Source organism: Plecotus auritus, assembly GCF_963455305.1.
Source record: "Plecotus auritus genome assembly, chromosome: 3".
Classification (NCBI taxonomy): Eukaryota; Metazoa; Chordata; class Mammalia; order Chiroptera; family Vespertilionidae; genus Plecotus; species Plecotus auritus.
In genome coordinates, this window is record NC_137772.1 from 225,974,880 (window position 1) to 225,993,259 (window position 18,380).

Genomic DNA, 18,380 nt, shown 5'->3' on the forward strand with positions numbered 1-18,380 from the left:
GGAAGCGGTACCCCTTCTTTTGGCCCGGCTGGCGAGGCGGGTGGCGACGGGGCGGGAGGGCTTCAGGACGGGCGAGCTCCTTCTTCCCGGGGCCCCGATCCGCACAGACGGACGGACGGACGCCGAGCAGACGCCCGCCTCTGCCTGGGTTGGAATCTGTCTCCGACGGTCAGGGAGCCCGGCGAGGGGGCCCCCCTTCCGCATGTCTTGTTGGAACCAGGACCAGCCCTAAAAGGCACCGGCCGTGCTTTCTGACGTTCTGGGGCCACAGAGGAAGAAAAAGCAACAATTGTCTCCGATCGAAGACAATGGACCTTTCATGTGAAATATTTATTTTCAGGGCCGACCAGGGCCCGTCGGCGGGGACGGCGGCGCTCAAGTGTCTGGGCAGCGCGGGCCCCGGGAGCTCAGTCAGGGACGGAGATTTATAGAAAAGGAAGAAAGACAGTCCCCCCGAGCCACGGGCCGGGGGAAGTCTCGGTGGGACCGCCTGGCTCTCTTTGTTCCGTGGAGTTTAAACTTTCACAAGTTTATTTTGTTTTCTTCTGTGGCTTTTCTTCTGAAAGGCCGCAGGGGCACGAGGCACCGGCAAGGTAGCCAGGGTTGGGGTCGTGGCCTGGAGGGGGCCTCCCTCTCGCCGGGCCCTGCTGGCCTTTGTCTGCTGGGGGGGGGGGGGCGGGGAGGTGTCGCCGAGTGGACGTGAGGAAAACAGGGAGTGGAGGAGAAAGGGTCTGTCCCTGGGTTGGGGGGTGACCGCAGAGAGCGAGTTTTGTGATTCTCTGGTATTCTCTACTCCTCCCCCCATCCCATTCTCCGATGAACTTGGGAGGGGCGTGCAGGTTACCGGAGAGTCTCTAGCCTGACCCGGTGAAGCCACACGCAGCCCCTCAGACCCGCTGCCCTGCTGGAGAAGCCTGGCCAGAGTTAGCGCCGGATGGAAGTTTGCCGCATTAATAGAATGAACAGAATTTCCCTCTGAGGCCTGCTCGCCGGCCGGCCATCTCCCCACTCCTGGCTTGGCCCCTGGGGATGGTGCCGAAGCAGCTCGGCCAGGTTCCTGCTAAATCCACAGCCGGGAAGGCGCCCTGGGGAGGGGTGGGGGACCCCAGGCTCACGTTAGGGCCTCTGGCAGGAATTCATCCAGATGGGGCTTATAATGAGAGCGTGGTGGGGTCGGGGCAGCGGGGGGAAGGCCACAGTGGACAATGGGGCCAGACCCCAGCCAGCTTAGAGGGGCCTCAGTCTGGAGGTCCCTGCGAAGGTGGGTAGAGGGCAGGAAAGGGCGTGTGCCCGATGGGACGGGGGTCAGAGTCACCTCCCTGCAAGATTCTTTCTCGCCCCAAAAGATTTTGTTAGGCAAATGCTAATATTTGCTTTCAAAATGAGGTTTTATTTTTTTAAAAAACCTTCAGTTGCATCGTTTTTGTTGTTTTTTTTAAATCCTGGAACCTCTAAGCTGCGGTGTGTTCCACCTTCCACAAACCCCCCCCCCGCCCCCACATACTATGAAGAGAGCTGTCTTTTGTGGGGGCCTCTGAGGCCGGGGCAGGATCAGTAAGATTGAAATGGAAAGACTGAAATGTCGTGACACGGGACAGAGGAACCCTAAAACATAAGCTTTTATTCACCTTTTTTTTTTTGGGGGGGGGGGGGCGTTGTAGTTCAAAAGTACAATTCAGAATTTTGGTTGGAGACCTGTGTGAGTCGGGGCCCAGGAGCTCGGCCTGTCGGGACGGCTCAGAAACCCGCGTGGACAGCGCAGCTGCAGACGGGCCTCCGTTTGTTTAATCAGCGGCCAGAGAGGCTGTCGGAGCCGAGCCGTGGCCCGCGGGCAGCGGCAGCCGCTCTTGTCGTCAGCGAGGCTGGTCCTTGCGGTCAGAAAACATGTGCCGGAGACATACCGAGTGAAAAGGCCATTTTTTTTTTTTTTTCCCAGGAGTCACAGATTTTCCCCGTAAGATTAATCAAGGAATGCCAGCGCGGGGCTGGCTTTCCCGGGAAGGGCCCGTGCAGTTCTGGGATTCCAGAGGGCGGGAGAGCACGAGCTGAAATCTTCACCTGCTGCTCTGGGCTCTTAAGTCTACGTCCGCCTTCCACGTGTTTAAGGGCGATCTGTACGTGTTTAAGGGCGATCTGTACGTGTTTAAGGGCGATCTGTACGTGTGTAAGGGCGATCTGTACGTGTGTAAGGGCGATCTGTACCTTCAAACCAGCCGTTTATAATTGCATTTTAAGTGATAACAAAACGAAGGTGCCTGGGCGGTGGCCTGCGCGTGGTTTGACGGTAAGAGGAGCCCCAGCACATGGCCCGGGGGTTGCACACCCGGCACCCAGACTCTCCTGGCTCCGAGCCGGCACTGGCCGTGCAGGTTTGGGCCTGCGGGGACACACGTGTGTCCTGCATACGTCAGGGTCCATGCATGTCATCTGCGGAGCCCTCCCTGCCCTGCCAGGGGGAGACGGGCCGGTTGATGGGGATTCTGTTCCCAGCACCGCGGAGGTACTGCCGGAGCTGTCGGCACACGTCCCATCGGAGGGAGAGGGACCCGATGCGGGCCGGGCTGCTGTGCCGTGTCCGGAACCCCACGCCGGCCTGCAGGGCACCGCGGCGATGTGTGTGTCAGGGTGCGGGTGCCGCCACCTCCTGCAGCGGAAACCCCGGCTCTGCCTCTCTCCCGCCAGGGCCGGCCCTGAGATGGCCACCTGGTGTGCAGGGCCGCCCCCCCCCCCCCCCCGGAGCACGGGGACCCTCTGCTCCCGGGCCAGGCTGCTGGCAGCCCTGCCCAGCCCGGGCTGGAATGGCATTCCCCGCGTTCCTGGCGGGGTGCGTGGCATCGGAATCCTACCTGCTTTGTCTCTGTCATCAGCTGGCGAGCTGGTCACGTGGCTGTGCGTGAGGGCAGAGTCCTCGCTGGCTGCCTCTCCCCACCACTCGCACTCTGGGCATGACCGGCCCTGCCCGGGCACAAAGCGTATTCAGACATTCCCCTGGCGGCCTGGCCTGGCCTGAGCTTCCCTCCATGTGTCACTGGCAGGAAGGCCACGGTCCGGGGAGGCAGCCGCGGCCCCTCCACGCCGTCCCTGTACCCCGCACAGAGCCAGCAGTTCTGGCCACAGAAGGGCCAGAGGAGAGCTGTGGGCCAACGGGTTGGGTTGGCCCTGAGGATGCAGTTCCGGTGCCCACGGCTGATCAGTCTCCACTGGGAGTGCCCACATTGAAACCCCGGGTTTCACGGGCCCGGGGCCGAGGGCCGGACACAGCGGTCACCTTTCCCCGCGGTGGTGGCCGGTGTTGGTCTTGGTGAAACTGAACGGTGGTTGTCTGCGAGAGGCCGTAGAGACGAGCCTGGGCCCCGGGCGGCCTCCTGGCCACCTGGGCGGCCCTTCTGGGCGTGGGGCCCAGCTCTTGAGCGCCCGGGGGGTACCGGCCACCCGTCAGCACGCTGCGTGCTTCGTTGTGTTACCCCAGCGGCCTGGTGGTTTTTGCCATCCTCCCCGGTCTTTGCACAGACGGGAAACTGAGGCGAGGAGAGGCGGTGTGGCTCGCCCAGAGTGAGGCGGCTGATGGGACAGAAGGCCAGAATCAAACTCGTGGCCACAGCCTCCCCGGGTGTGGGTTAGTGGGCTCCCTTGGAGGGCCAGGGGCTGTTGGGGTGCGCTGGGGTGCCCGGCCCTGGGAGCGCCCCGGCGGTCGGCCCCCGCTGCTCTGCAGGGCCACGTGTGGGAACAAGGCGGCCTCTATTCCGAGCAGCCGGCCGCCTGGACTCCCAGGGCAGCCTGGCCCCTAACATGGCGCGAGCCTGGCCACGGGGAGGGGAGGGCCGGGCCAGGCCGGCCCGGGCTCCCGGCGTCCTCCTCGGTGGCCGCTGAGTGGCCAGACGCTGCAGCTTCCTCCTCCCGCCCCCCCCCTCCTAGGCCAGTCCCCCCCCCCCCCGCCTCGTTTGGGGGTCCGGCCCACCCGCCTCTGCCACGTCTGCCTCTGACACCCATGAGCATCTTTCAAAAATTCCCGGTGGGCGGGGCCGAGCGCACGCCCTGGCCCCCTCCCCGCAGCCAGTGCCAGACAGCGCAGGAGACAAAAGTAGCATTTTCTCCTCCCGGGCTGCCAGCCGGGTTCCCAACGCCACTCGGCTCCTGGCAGCCCTGCCTCCGGCGGCCGAGGCGCCCAGGCCATGCCAGCCAGGATCGGGGACGGACAGAAGACGGTGGCCAGAGACCAGGACACCCGAGGGCCCATCTGCCCGGGGCTGGCACCTGGGCACGGCCTGGCCGGCGGCACCCGTGCTCAGCTGCTGCCGCCGTGACCAGCGGGCATGGGCACGGGCTCGGCGGTTCCCGTCCTCACTTTGGAGAGAGAGCTCCTCGTCCCCCCCCGCTGCCGGGTAAGTCGCCTCTTCCTTCTCTTTTCTGGAGACAAGCCGAGGCTCTGCCATCTTGTGTTCGTGCCGTTACGTTCTCTCCCTCTAATTGGTTCTCCGGAATTCAAATCCTATCTCTGAGGCTCCCCGCCCCCCCCCCCCCCCCCCCCAGCTTTAGTGAAGTCAGTCCTTCCAGAAACTGCGGGGAAAAGGCGGAAGCCAAGCCCATTGCTTTCTGAGATCCACAGCGCCAGGCTCCAGAGATCACAATGGGAATGAGCGTTACCGCACAGCAGCCCGCGTTCAGGCGTTTGAGCGAACGTTCCAGGAGGTATTAAAGGCACGGCCTGCCTCCCGGGTTCGCGGTGTCCGCGCGCCTGTTACCGTGATCACCAGCATTTTAATCTCCGGCAGCGTCGGGAGTGGCCCGGGGACAAACACCCGAGGCGCCCAGGCCCCTCCCGGCGACTCTGCAGGCCGGCAGGCCCGGCTGGCACTCCGAGGTGGACGCGCCTCGGGGAACAGAGGCCCTTTATGTTGTCCGGCATCTTCCATGCTGCCGTGTCCACAGTGCGGGGATCCAGTTCTCTTTCCCTTTCGTTTTATTTTATTTTTTGAAAAAAAAAGAAAAGAAAGAAAGAAAGAAAGAAAGAAAGAAAGAAAGAAAGAAAGAAAAGAACGCTGTTTTGGACTCTCAGCTCAGTGTGGGGAAATCTGTTAGGTGTGGGGGCTTTTAGGTCTGAAGCCCTCATTTAAGCACCAACAGTGCTGGGCCGGCTCAGAGCCGCCCTGCCCACAGCCTGCATGTGGGGTGCACCTGGGCTTGTCCACTGGACAGACCCTGGGGGGGCGCTTCGTGGTCCCAATCCCGTCCTGGTTGCGACCTGCAGAGCGGTGGCCGGCGGGGGTGGGAGTCCCTTAAGGACCTGCATGTCCCCGGGGGGCCCCCCAAGGCTCGTGGAGAGCTGGGGCCGGGGCTGCCTGAGTTTCTTTGTTGGTCCCTGACCCTTGGGAGCGGCTGAAGCCTTTGACTTAAAAGGTGGGCTCTGCAGAGTGCAGCTGCGAGCTCACCTCCGCCCTCGGGCAGGCTGCCGGAGCGTGGCCTGCCGACGCAGCTCAGGGCAGCCAGGGTCTCTGGGCAGCCAGGGTCTCTGGGCTTATGGAAAATGGAAAGCGAGGTCCAGAAAGTTCTAGATTGCAGCTCACAGGCGAATCCTCGTGTGCGTGCATCTTTGTTTTTCTAACTCGGAGCCGTGGGGGCCCGAGCAGCCACCCGACGTTAGAACGGAGCAGCAGCCCCCACGAGGAACATGGGCGGCTGCTTTGTTCTGAGGCCAGACAGCAGTCGATCCCGGAGGCCGTGGGCTGCGGAGCCGGGCGCACGCAGCGGGGAAAATTAAAACATTGCCGTGGTTATGACAGCCACGGCCGCTCACGGCAGGCGCGTGCCACCCCAATATTTAGCAAGCACCCAATGAAACACCAGCGGCAAAATAAAAGTCACAGGAAGGAACAGAGTGTGATCCATTTCAGAGGCAAGCGAGCGAGAGCAGAGCGAGGCGTCTGGAGGTGGGGGGGGATGATCATCATTTTTAAAAGCACGTCTACTTTTAATAGCTGCCCACTGCTCATCTTTTCTTTTAATTTTACTTTCTTTTTTTTTTTGGTGTAATTAACGTAGGTGAAAGAGATTTTTTAATCCTAAATCCTGGAAGGATAGGTGGTCACATTTCCTGAGTACAAACTCATCTTCTTTTTGGACAAGGTGGGGCAGGTAGCACAAAATCAGTTAATTTCCATAAATGAGCACTTTCTTTCTCAATCAGTATTTCCCACCGAGATTAGGTTCACCTAATGGTTTAAAGGGATAGGGATACCGCCTCATCCATGGTCAGTTATTACCCGAGTTTTTAACTTGGGCAGGATCAGTAAACGGTACCTCGTCCCCAAATCAGTAAAACGCCATAGACTTTTTAAATTTTTTTATTTTTGTAAATCAGGCAAAATCTCACCGTTCTCCATGGCACCCAGTGCTTCTCAGCAGGGTTTTTTTTGTTTTGTTTGTTTTTTGTTGTTGTTTTTTTTTTTTTTAAAGAAAGCAGCATAGCAGCTTTCACATCGTCGCTTCTATTTAAACTCCACTCAAGACTGAAGTTGCCTCTTCTCACAGCACAGAGGGGCCGGCCTGCCTGCCGGGGTCCGGGCCTCGGCCACGCAGCGTATTTCGGCCGTGGAGCCGACAGTTTGGACGGACGGAGGTCAGAATAAACAAGTCGCCTCTGCGTAGAGAGGCAGCCTGACCCGATGACCTCCCCGTTCCCGAAAAATTCCGTAGGGGAACTCGATCCCCTTCATTAAATTTTAATTTAAATTTTGGTCTTTATCTCTGCCTTTTGAGACAGCACATGACCTGGGTCAAAGGACCGTCCATGTTTTAATGAGTTACCAGTTTTTATCTTGTTCTGCAGCCTGGCCCGCGTTCGCCCTAGACTTCAACGCAGCGCCGTGGGTGCGGACAGGGCTAGATTGTGCTATCTTCCTACACGCTGCGGGACGGACATTGGAGGTCTGGGTGTTTTCTGTACAGCCTCCCATAAAGTTATTTTGAGACTTTTATGAAAAAACCCAGCTGGTTAAATATTTGGCATGGTCTAAAGGTACTTTAAAATCCAAACTAAAAAAAAAAAAATTAAAAAAATTCAACAGGTAAACTACAAAGAGTAGCCATAAACTTTAAAAAAAATTTTATCTTGCCAAGATAAAGGGCACCATTTAATGGTCCCTATTGCCACCCAGGGGGGCAGAGCACTTTTACAGCCACAATCATTTGCAGACGATGGGGACTGTTTATTTTGTGAATTTGCTCACATTACCGTGTTGTAATCAGCTCCCAGGCCGCTTCTCCCCCCTCCTCCTCATCTTGAAGTGTTTGCTTCTGCATCTCTAAGTTCTGGATTCCTTTCCTGTTCCCAGCCCCCAGCCCCCAGCCCCCGAGGCCCCTTCCCAGGGGTGCGGGCAGCTGTGCCTCCAGCAGGGGGGGGGGGCGGGGGGGGAGGGCGCTTCCCGGGGCTGCGTCCTGCAGAGGCACTCGGAGTTGGGCTGCGGCTTTTTTAAAGGCTGTTTTAGGGACCGTACCTGCTGGTGGACAAGTTGGGGAAGGGAAGGAAAAGTTGGTGGCATTTGCCAGCCCCGTTGGAGAGCCAACTTCCCGGATTTTTCAATCCCGATGGGGGTCCTTTAGCCTGTGGTCGCCCCTGTCTCTGCATCTGAGCTGTGTTTCTTGTCAGTGCTGGGGGCTCTCAGAAATTCGGGTCCGTCTCAGAGCGAGGGGGGCCTCTCCTCCCTGTCCCTGGTCAGGGGTGAGCTTCGCCTCACTGTGCCTCTGCTTCCTCATCTGTGCAATGGGACCGTACGCGTCCCTGCCTCACAGTGACACGTGGACAACACTTAGCACATGCTTGGCGCACACAGAGCCCATTTCTGGCTGTCCCCAGGGCCATTCTCCTGGGGGGGCCCTAAGCTCAGGCGAGTGCTTTCCCCAGAATCACCCACCGCTGAGGGCCGGCTCGGGGTTCACACTCGGGCCTGCCATCCTCCAGAGCCCGTATTCATTCTGCGTTCACTGAGCGTGAACCCGGGTGTCCACGTGGCGGCCGGATATGGACGGCCTGCTCCCTCTGCACCGTGGCCCGTGCGTGGAGCACGTGTGCGTGGACACACAGGTGTCCTGTCCTCGGGGCACGTGGGGAAACTTGGGTGCAAGAGAAACTGGGTGGGTTTGAGCCATCATAGCTTCCAGAGGTGGACGGGTGCTTGGAGGCCACGTGTCTGCCTGGGGCTGGCCGTGGGCCACCAAACAGCCAGTGGGTGGACCGCCACCCCGGTGCCGAGCCGCTGGTGGGGGAAGGAAGGGCCCTCGCTGCGCTCTGGGCTCTGGGCAGGCAGGGCCCTGTCCCCTCGGGGCCAGGCGGGGCCGGGCCGGCCATTTGCAGACTGAAGCGAGGCTGGGGCCCGGGAGAGGAAATGGCGGCTGGGCAGGCGGGTGGGAGCGGCCAGAGCCTGGGTGGGCAGGCCGTGTGCGTGTGTGCACGTGCGCCTACGTGCAGGGCCCCTGGAGAGGGGGAGGGGGGGAGAGGGGGAGTGGGACGTGGTGGTGGGGGGAGGGCCGATGAGCCAGTGCGATTGCCCAGCCCGGCCTTGGACAGGAGGCCTGATAAGAACCATCCGCGTGCACGTAGGCTCACGTCTCTCCAGTTGACATGGGGGCGATGGTATTGGCCTCGGGGAAGGGCCCCTGCGCCCGGGGGGCCTGTTGGAGCCGAGGTTGGGTTTCCCTCCCTGCGGCCTCCTGGGGAGAGGCCGGGGCTGGCAGTTGACCTACCTGCCCGTCCCCACCTGGGCTCCCCATCTGGAGAGGGAGGGATAGATGGCAGCCACGGGTTCCAGGGCATTCAATGTGGCCCCGGATGGGACCGCGTGGGTGGGCTGGGGAGAAGGGCCTCGACCTCTGGCCTCTGGGATTCTGGCCTCGGAGCGCAGGGGGGCCTGGATGGGAGGTGGAGACAGGGCCTGCCAACCCCCAGGAGGGTGGGGGTGGGGCCACCTCTGGCCCAGTTTCCTGGGAGCCCAGCCCAGCCCCGAGATTCCTGCGATGGGTGTGCCCAACTTCCGGCCGGGGCGTGGGCGGGGAGGGCTCCTGGAGCCAAAAGGGAGTTCCCGCCCTTCCCGCCCGCCAGAGCCTGCTGGTGTGCGCCACGGTCAACTCGCTGGGACGAGGACTCCCTCCCAGCGCCATGTGCGAGGGCCAGGTGAGCAGCGGCTGCCCAGCGGCGGGGCCCAGGGGTGGGGGACGGTCATGGAGAGGTGCCCTCAGCTCGAGCCTTTTTTGTGCACCGATAGTGAGCCGCCCGATGCCAACTCCTGCGCAGGCTCCCCGCCTGGACGGATGGCCCCCGGGCCTGGGCCTCAGTCCTGGGTGCTCCAGCGCCAGAGGCGAGCTCTGCCCCCAGAGAGAGTCACACTCCGACGGCCGGCCGGCCGGCACCCCGGGCTCCCTGGCCTTCGGGACCCATGCCGGCGGGCGGCTGGTGGAAGCAGCCTTCATCCGGGCGCTCCTGGGCCGGGGTTGGGGTGGGGGGCGGCAAGGCAGGCCACCACGGCCCACACCAGGGGGAAAGGTGTGGCATCCAGCTGCCAGGGAGGGGAGTGGGGCCGGCTGGGGCTGAGCTGAGGGCTGCAGGACTGCGGCTCTGAGTGCCTGCGGCGGCGGGACCATGGACAGCGCATAGTGTGGCCGCAGGGGCAGGAAGGAGGGAGGGGCTGACCTGTTCTCCGTGCTCCCAGGGCCCAGGCGGGATGTTCCAGTGGTGCCCCAGCTGCTCTGGAAGCTCTGCAGAGGCTGCTGTCCCCTCGCGGAGAGGAAACCCGGAGGCTGGGACACGGAAGCTGGGACCCCTCGGCGGCAGCCTGCAGTGTCTCTGAGTGGCCGGGAAGGGCAGAGCCTGGGGGTGGGGGTGGGGGGGTGTCTTCCAGATTCTTCCTGTGGGTCTCGGGTCTCCTTGCAGAGGTCCACCCCTCCCCCCTGGAGACGCTTATCTGAGGGGAGGGCGTGGGGGGGGGGGGTCATGCCTGGGCCCAAAGCTGGGTCCTTGAGCCTGCAGATAGCTGGGGTCTCAGCGTGAGGGGCTCCCTCAGATCAGGGCAGAAGGAGGTGCCGGTGGCCATGGCCGTGGCCAGGCTAAGCTCCTGCGAAACCAGCCTCCGTGGGCAGTCAGGGCCCTGTCGGCCACCGTGGGGCTCACTATGGGGTGCACAGATTCCCTGATCCCCCGAGTTGAGTTCCCTGTGCCTCAGAGGCGCTCGGCGCTCCCAGGATTCTCGGGGGGGCCCCCTCCGGGCAGGCCTGGCTGGGGAGCAGGAGGAGAGCGCAGGGACTGGACCAAGCAGACCTGTGGGGCCAGGGCCTGGGCTGGAGCGCCCGAGGCAGGACGGTGGGTCTGTCCCTCACGCAGGGGCTGAGGGGCCTCCCTCTGCAAACATGGGGTCCTCAAGGAGGCCCGGGCCAAGATGGCGCCGGCAGGGCTGGGCCAGCACGTGGGGAGCAGACATGTAGCCCGGGGCAGTCCGGGACCTGGAGAACTTCCTGGAGGGGTGGACCCACTCCCGCATGCAGCCCCAGGCCTGCCACGTCCCAGCAAGGGCGCGGCACCGCCCCTCCCCCTCCCGTCTCCCCCTTCCCCCACCCCCCCACACCAGCCCTGCACAGGCCACATCTGCTGGCCTCGCCAGAGCTCTGCCTCCAGCCCCGTCCCCATGGAAACCATGGGGGCCCCCTGCTGCCGCGGCCACCGACTGGTTTCCATCGGAGCCAGCCTGCTTTCCCTGAGCCCTGCCCCCCAAGTTCGCAGGTTCCCCCCAGGGTCTCTCCCCCCCCCCCCCCCCCCCCCCCCGTTTGCAGAGCAGCAGCTTAACGTGCTCACCCACCCTGGCCCACGCCCTCCGTGCCCAGGCCCCGGGCCGTGCCTTCCCAGGCCTTGGCTCCAGGCTCGGCCCCGGCCCTTCTCGCCCGCCAGCAGCAGCGCGGAGGCTCCCGCGCTGGACAGAGGCAGGGCCCGGCTCCCACTCCTGCTGGGCGATGGGCGAGCTCTCGGCCTCAGTTTACCATCTGCAGAGCGAGAGGGTGGAGCTTGTCTCGCGTTCCTGGCAGTGGTGCCCAGAAAGGAGGGAGATGGGAGGATGGGCAGCGATGCCCGCTCGCCCGGGTCCTCGGTTCGGGGTTTTTTGGTTTTTTTGTTTTTTTGTTTTGTTTTTGTGTTTCGGTGAGGGAAGGAGTCATAGAATTTGACCAGAGATGGTGGTTTGCGAGGCTGAGTCGGTCGGAGTGCGCAGACCCACAGCTCAGCTGTGGGCAGCGGTGCCCGCCAGGCCCTGCTGGGCATCTGTCGGTGCCCAGTGACCCGGCTCTGACTGTGGTGAGCGGAGGTGTGGAATGTGCCCGGGAGAACCCACAGGGGTCTCCAGAGGTCAGGAGTGGGGGCAGAAAATGAGATCCCGCTTTAAGCCCCCCACCCACCCATCCACCCCCCCCCCGCCTCCCCTGGGGCCTGGGCGGCTGCTGCTCCTTGGCGGGTGGCAGCCCCACCCAGCCTGGCCTCCTGGGGAGGTGTGGCCTCCCCTCCCCCCTCAGGGATGAGCCTGGCCTTGGGACTTAGTCCCACCTGCCAAGTGGCGATTTGGCTCCGCCCCCTGGAAACTCGGCTCCCGCTCCCTTATTGCGAAATGTCCCAGATGCCACGGCCCCGCCGCTGGGCTGGGCCTGCCCCAGCTTACAGACCAGGAGCGTCGCAGCCTCATGGCGCCGGGAGTGACCCGCACGTGGTCGGGGCAGGCGGCTTTCCTTCCGGGCCTCAGTCTCCTCATCTGTAAAGTGGGGTCATAACCCCAGGGGCTGGCCCTGCTGCAGTGGTGCTGGCGAGGGCCGCAGGCGTTCCTCCCTTGGCTCCCGCAGACCCCAGGCGGAGAGGCAGGCGAGGGACCCTGGGCACATGGTCGCCGCAGCCCAGAGGAGAGGTGAGGTGGCACCTGCAGTTAGTTTTCTGTCCTGGGCAGGAGAGACCTGGTGGGTGTGAGTGTGAGCCATCACCTCGGGGTACCCACCACCCCTGCACCCAGCCCCCCGCCCCGGCTGGCGAGGGCGTCAGCTCGGAGGAGTGGGCAGCGGTCGGGGTTGATGTAGACGTTCGGGGAGCGGGATGATGTAGGAAATGAAGGAAAGTTCCCAGGGGGAGAGAGAAGAAAGAGGAGCTTAGTGCCCAGATAATCACAGCCCGGCGGTGATTTACGGCAGCGGCGGGCTCCTTCCGCTGCCTCCCCGCTGTCCTCCTGGCTCAGCCCCCGTGTGAGACCTGCCGGTGGGGGTGGGGGGTGGCCGAGGGCGGGCCACACCCAGACCCCCCCCCCTTCCTGCCAGCTCTGATGGCTCTTAGCATGTCCCCCGCACCTCCCCCCCTCTTGATCGGCCCCAGGGCGGTGCCCATGTCGCCCACCCTGCAGGGTGCCAGCCAGGTCCCCTTCTTGGGACGCTGGGAGCCTGAGCCCCTCGGGCAGGGCAGGCCGAGTCACCAGCTGGCACGGGCAGGCTCTTGGGGACATTTCACGAAGGAGCGGAACCGAGTCCAGCGACTGAAATGGGAGACAGACGGCCTCGCTGTGCTCCGTGGCCGTCGCCGAGAGGAGGCTCCGAGGAGCCAGCAGACAGTTTTCCCTCCAAGTGCAGTCCCCAGAGGGAGAGGACCAGTCCTCCCGGGTGCTGGGTCTCCGGAGAAGGGGGAGACGTATACAGAGAGAGGGGGGCGTCCACCAATTGCCTCTTACAGCGTGAGGACTGGAAGCAGCCCGCCCCTCTGCGGGTTCAGTGGTCCTGACCAGTTACCCGATGGGGTGCCGCGGGGCTCGGCTGTGGGGGGCGCTCCAGGCCAGGTGGGCGCGGTTCCGTGAGGCCTGAGCCTCCCGGACGGTTACTCTGGTTTGAGGATCTATTTCTTTAGCAATGACAAAAAACATCATTTCATTTACAGAACCAGCCACGTGGTGAGAGTGGAGCTGCCCTGCCCGCCAGACCATCCTGCCTGTTCCCCCAAAAGCCAGCCGTCCACCGAGGGGCGGGCGTCGTGGTGGGGGTGCAGGGGCATCGCATGGCCGCCGCGCTCAATGGCCCGTGGTTTTGCTGGTGCAGATCCTGCCGTTGTTCGTGACCAGCCTGACCCAGCGGAGCCCGAGGTGGGTGTGCGGACACGGGGCGGCGGGGCGGCCTGCTTTTCGGGAGGCAAATCGGATGAGCCTGGTGCCCGCCGAGTCGCTGGGGTTCGCGTTTGCTTGTCCTCTCTGATGTCAGCTCCGTACGCTGGGTGTAAGTGGCTCCTTTTTAAGAGACCAGACGGGGGCCACGCGGCCTGGAAGGTTCTGGCAGCTCTGCCCCATGCCTGTCCTTGGGGACTTAGCTCGTCCTGACCACACTGGCTACATGGGAGCCGTCAGCCCCCCAAGTCCCTGCTGGAGCCATTCGGGCCCAGGTCAGGCGGCCCCTCCCCTGGCATTCCCGCCCTTGGGTGCCTAAGGCCTTGGCGCCAGCATGGGGCCAGGTCAGGCGGCCCCTCCCCTGGCATTCCCGCCCTTGGGTGCCTAAGGCCTTGGCGCCAGCATGGGGCCAGGCCAGTCGGCCCCTCCCCTGGGTGCCTAAGGCCTTGGAGCCCGCATGGGGCCAGACCAGGTGGCCCCTCCCCTGGGTGCCTAAGGCCTTGGAGCCCGCATGGGGCCAGACCAGGCGGCCCCTCCCCTGGGTGCCTAAGGCCTTGGAGCCCGCATGGGGCCAGACCAGGCGGCCCCGCCCTTGGGTGCCTAAGGCCTTGGAGCCCGCATGGGGCCAGACCAGGCAGCCCCGCCCTTGGGTGCCTAAGGCCTTGGAGCCCGCATGGGGCCAGGTCAGTCGGCCCCTCCCCTGGCATTCCTCACCAGTCAGGAAGGGTATATCTCCACGCCTCATGACCTTGGAGAGGGACTACGTGTCATACCAAGGACAAGTGCGGGTAGGTCGGGGCTTGGAGTTCCTGCCCGAGGCGGTGTCCGCCCTGGCCCCGGGCTGGCGGCAGGCTGGGGGCTGGGAAGGAGCCCCATACTCCAGGTGAGGTGTCCGAGGCCCCACAGGAGAAGGGGCTTGTCCAGGGCCACAGGGGGCAGAGCGGAGACGGGAACCCAGCAGCCCCGGGTCACCCTACAGGTGGACACAGGAATGTTCCAGACGCTCATGGGCACGGGAAGTCCGAGAAAGGACTGGGCCGGGGTTCCTCACCGCGGCCGGCCGAGATGGGGCCGAGGCCTAGGTCGGGATTGTGCGGGTGTCACCGCTCAGTGGGTTCCAGTGGGGCTCCCGGGAGACCTTCTCATCCCAGGTCCCGGGCCTTGTTCCGAGAGTGAGTGGGGGTACTTCCTGTCGTCCTGGGTGCGAGGGGGTGCGGGCACCCCGAGCCCCACCAGCCCCTCCTGCCGATACTCAGAACTCAGATGGCGCGGCTGGACTGCAGGGAGCGGGCGGGGTTGGGATGTTCAAGTGAAGTTCCTGACCTCAGGCACTTTGGCGCCTCAGCCCAGGGCGGCTGGGCCCCCTGCAGGGGGTTATGGGGTCCCTGGGAGGCTGGGGGCACTCAGCTGACCCCTTGGTCACCTTGTGTCTTGCAGGATGTGACTCGTCCCAGAGCCCCCCAGAGAGGGGGCCCCGTCACGGCCTGTGGGAGACCCTGCGGCGCTGCCGGCCCAGGTGAGAAGGTCTTTGGGAGGCGGGTGGCCTGGCCAGGGGCGGAGTGTGGGCTCGTCTGTCAGGGACCCCGACACCAGGCCCCCTCGCAACCCCCAGCCTGCAGCCGAGCCCAGGGCGCCCGAGGGCCCCGCCTGCCCCCTCTCTCGCCAGGGCAGGTGGCCACTTGCAGAGTGGACATTGCTCCCTGCAGCCGGCACCCCTCCCCCCCACCCCCCCGCAGGCTTTGTTTCCCGGGGGCGCCGCGAAATGGCCGCCTCAGCCCCGCGCCATTTTGTGTCTGGGCGGCGGTCGGTGAGGAGGGGGCGCCGCTGCCAGCCTTCCCGGGTGGCAGGGCCGAGCCAGCGCCATCCCCACCCACCCGCCTTGGCCCGGCTGCCCTGGGCTTGGCACCGGCCAGCGCCTTGGAGGGCGGCCCGGAGCCGGCCCCTCACCCAGCCCTGCCCAGCCTCGTGCACCCCAGAACCCCCGAGCCCAGCACACAGGTGCTGCCACCCAGGGCCATGGAGCTGGATTGAAGCCCTGCTCCTGGGGGGGGGTCCTTGGCCACCTCGAGCACACTGGCCCCTCACACCCTTTGCCTGCCAGGAGCCCGCGTCCTCAGGGGGCAGGGCGGGGGGGCTCCCTGGAGGAGGTGAGTGCCACGTGGACAGGGCGCTGGCCTCCGCCGGGCCAGTGCGACCAGCTCGCGCCTGACAGCGGCCAGCGGTGGGGCCGGGGGGCAGGAGGGGGCGTGCTAGGAGCAGGCGCGTGTCCAGGGCTCCGGGCGGCGGGGCTGGGGAGCAGGAGGGAGGTCCCCGTGGGACAGCGGCGTGGCCCAGCACGGAGGCGCCCTGCCCTCTGCACGCCTGAGGCAGAAAGCATGTGGGGGGCAGGGCGCACAGTAGGGCTTCGGGAACCAGCCGCCCTCCCCAGACACACCTGCCAGGTTGGAAGGCTTCACGTCCCTCCCAGACGCCCTCTCCTTGTGTCCCGGGGAACATTCTAGGGCGTGAAGGCAGCTTTGCTCCGGGGGAGGGGAGGCAGGGCGTGTAGTGACCGGGGCTGTGTGTCCACCCGCCAGGCCGGCCCAGAGCCTCCTGGGGGCAGGAAAGGCCCCAGAGGAGCCGTGCCCAGGCGGGCCGCAATGGATCAGGGTTCCACCAGCTTTTTTATGGTGCCGCCCCCCCCTTGCCTTGTGACCCGGACCACGCCCCGCGTTGGGAGTATTTTCAGAGAGAGACATGCCTCTGAGGTTAGACCCATTGCCTCGTGGTCGAATGCCAGCTGGAGACGCCCTTTCCCTTTGGACTCCAGGCAGACCATGACCTTTGCCCTGAAGGCAGCTGCTCCCTCGCTGCCACCTCTGGGCACGCGGGCGGCTGTGGGCAGCGGAGGCCATGGCGCCCAGTAACTTGCCCGAGGCCCGTGGCTGGTTGGCCAGAGCAGAGGTCACACCATGGCCTGGCCGTCCCTGGAACCAGCTCTCCCCGCCCCCCCCCCCCCCGCGCCGTGTCCCCCACGGATGCGGGTAGGTGTATCTGCAGACAGGACCCCCAGTTTCTCAGATGCTACTCCTGTTCACTCCCAAACTCGGCACCCCCGCCGGCCCTGCTCTGGCCGAGGGGTGTCGGACCCTGCCCGGGGAGAAGACACACCCGATCCCCCTGCCCCAGGAGCTCGGAGGCTCCTGGAGATGGGGAACGGAGCCAGGATGAGGAGACCTGGCCGGAGCACACGGGCATCCGCTCGGGGACCTGCACAGGGAGCGGCGTCAGGAGGGGCCCGAGGAGGAAGGGGGGCCTGGGTCTGTCCCTGAGCCACGGCTGGACTCTGCCCGCGACCCCAGGGTGTGGTCTTGGGACGACAAGGCCCTGGGGCCCTGAGTGGCCCAGCGGCTGGAGCCCGAGGCACAGGAGGAGCCCGCGGCCGCGGTCCATGCTGCCTTTAAGGCGGACTTGGAGTTAGTTAATTTTTAAATTTCTCCTTAGTTTTGATACTGACTTGGCTCCGTAATAAATCGAGTGCCTGGCTGGCCTCCCCCGTCCGGCCCCGCCCGGCCCGTCGGCCACGCACTGCCCGGCACGCACGTCTCGCTCCTGCACGGCGGTGCCGGCGGGGACCTGCCCCCGAGGCCGTCCCCGTGTCTTTTTCCCCGACTCCATTGTTGGCCTGACGAGCAGGAACACTGGCTGCTTTATGGGGAGAAACCTAATCGGGGTGACAGTGGTGGGGCCCAGCTCCCGGTGGCCCCAAGCCAAGCCCGAGGTGACCGCGGGGTGACGCCGTCTGTCTGCCTCGTTCACTCCAGACATCCGCCTGCCTCTGAGAGCGCCACCTGCCCTCCGAGCCTCCCACACACCTGTCCCCAGCGCCTGGCTCCTCCCGCCGGGCTGGCCCAGCCCCCCACCCCTGGGCCACCGAGGGCGGGGCGGGGCTGGCAGGTGACTGCTGACGGCTCAGCCCCGCTCGCTCGCTCGGGAGTCCCCTTCACCCGCCTTGCCAGCCCTGCCGAGGCCCGTCCAGGCTGCCTGGGGAGGGCTCTGGGGTCGGTCCAGGACCCGCGCTGTCCCCCAGGAAAGGGAGATCCAGCTGTCCTGTCCCCCCTGCCCCCCCCCCCCCCACCAGGCCTGAGGCCGTGGCTGCTGCAGGAGGCAGGCCAGTGAGTCTTCTGCCCCGGCCACTCCCACGGGTGCCCGGTGACTCGCAGGATGGTCGGACATGGGCACCGCCGTGCGCCCCTCCACCGCCCTGCTGTGCCGAGCGGTCAGGGCACTTCAGACCTGCCTCTGCGCCAACAAGGGGGGAGGCCATGCCCGGGGGCCCGAGAGAGGACTTGCCTCACCGGCGCTCCTCGGCCCGGAAGGCGGTGGGGCTGCCGTCCGTCTGTCTGTCTGTCCAGGCTGATTTTGTCCCCTCGGCGCTGAGTGCAGAGCCCTCGGGAGTGGCCAGCCTCCCCTGGGGACAGGCCGGCCCGTGTCCCTCTGTCCCTCTAGGGCCTGAGTCCTGGCCCAGACAGAGCAGAGTTCGCGGGGAGGCAGGGAGGCAGGGAGGCCGCCCATCAGCAGGTGGAGGGAGTGGGTGCGAGGCTCTCACAGTTTATGACTTTCAGAGAGAGGAAGGGAGAAGGAGACATCGACCCGCTGCCTCCTGCACGCCCCTGCCTGGATGGAGCCCGAAACCTGGCCATTGCCCCGACCCGGACGAAACCGCCACCTTCTGCTGCATGGACGCCGCCCGGCCGAGCCACACTCATGCCTTTTGCCACCTGTTGGCCTCCCTGTGCTCAGTCCCGGGGGGCATTATGGCCGCTCCTGTCCGGATGGGGTGACCCAGCGCCTAGATGAGTCTCCCAAAGACCACTCTGCTCTCAGCCCAGCCCCCTCCCCTCCTCTCCCTTCTCCCCTCCCCCCTCCCCCTCCCCCATCTCCTCCCGCTCCCCTTCCACCTCTTCTCCCCTTTCTCCCCCCTCCCCCTCCCTCTCCCCCCTCCCCTCCTCTCCCTTCTTCCCTCCCCCTCCCCCTCCCCCATCTCCTCCCTCTCCCCTTCCACCTCTCTTCTCCCCTCCCCCTCCCTCTCCCCTCCCCGCCCCTCCCCCTCTGGTTTTCTCCTTGGGCTCCTCCCTGTGGAGGTGCTGCTCCCAGGAGCTGACCCACCAGCAGAACCCTGAGCCCCCCGCCCCCCGCCCCGCCCCCTATCCTTCTCCTGCAGCCCCCCCCCCTCCCAGGAAGAAG

At 65.0% G+C, this 18,380-nt stretch overlaps 1 long non-coding RNA gene across 3 annotated transcripts in view; it reads left to right on the plus strand.

The window, feature by feature from the left end:
* Positions 1 to 18,137, plus strand: part of LOC308244667 — a 42,391-nt gene extending 24,254 nt beyond the window's left edge. For 2 of the 3 annotated variants that reach the window (XR_013960157.1, XR_013960158.1), the window contains exons 2-4: positions 12,935 to 13,136; positions 14,592 to 14,670; positions 17,759 to 18,137. This is a non-coding gene — a long non-coding RNA (uncharacterized lncRNA). Of the gene's footprint in view, positions 1 to 3,991; positions 4,383 to 12,934; positions 13,137 to 14,591; positions 14,671 to 17,758 lie in introns of those variants that run through there. The other variant, XR_013960159.1, reaches the window with a different exon arrangement.
* Positions 18,138 to 18,380: the final 243 nt, after the last annotated feature.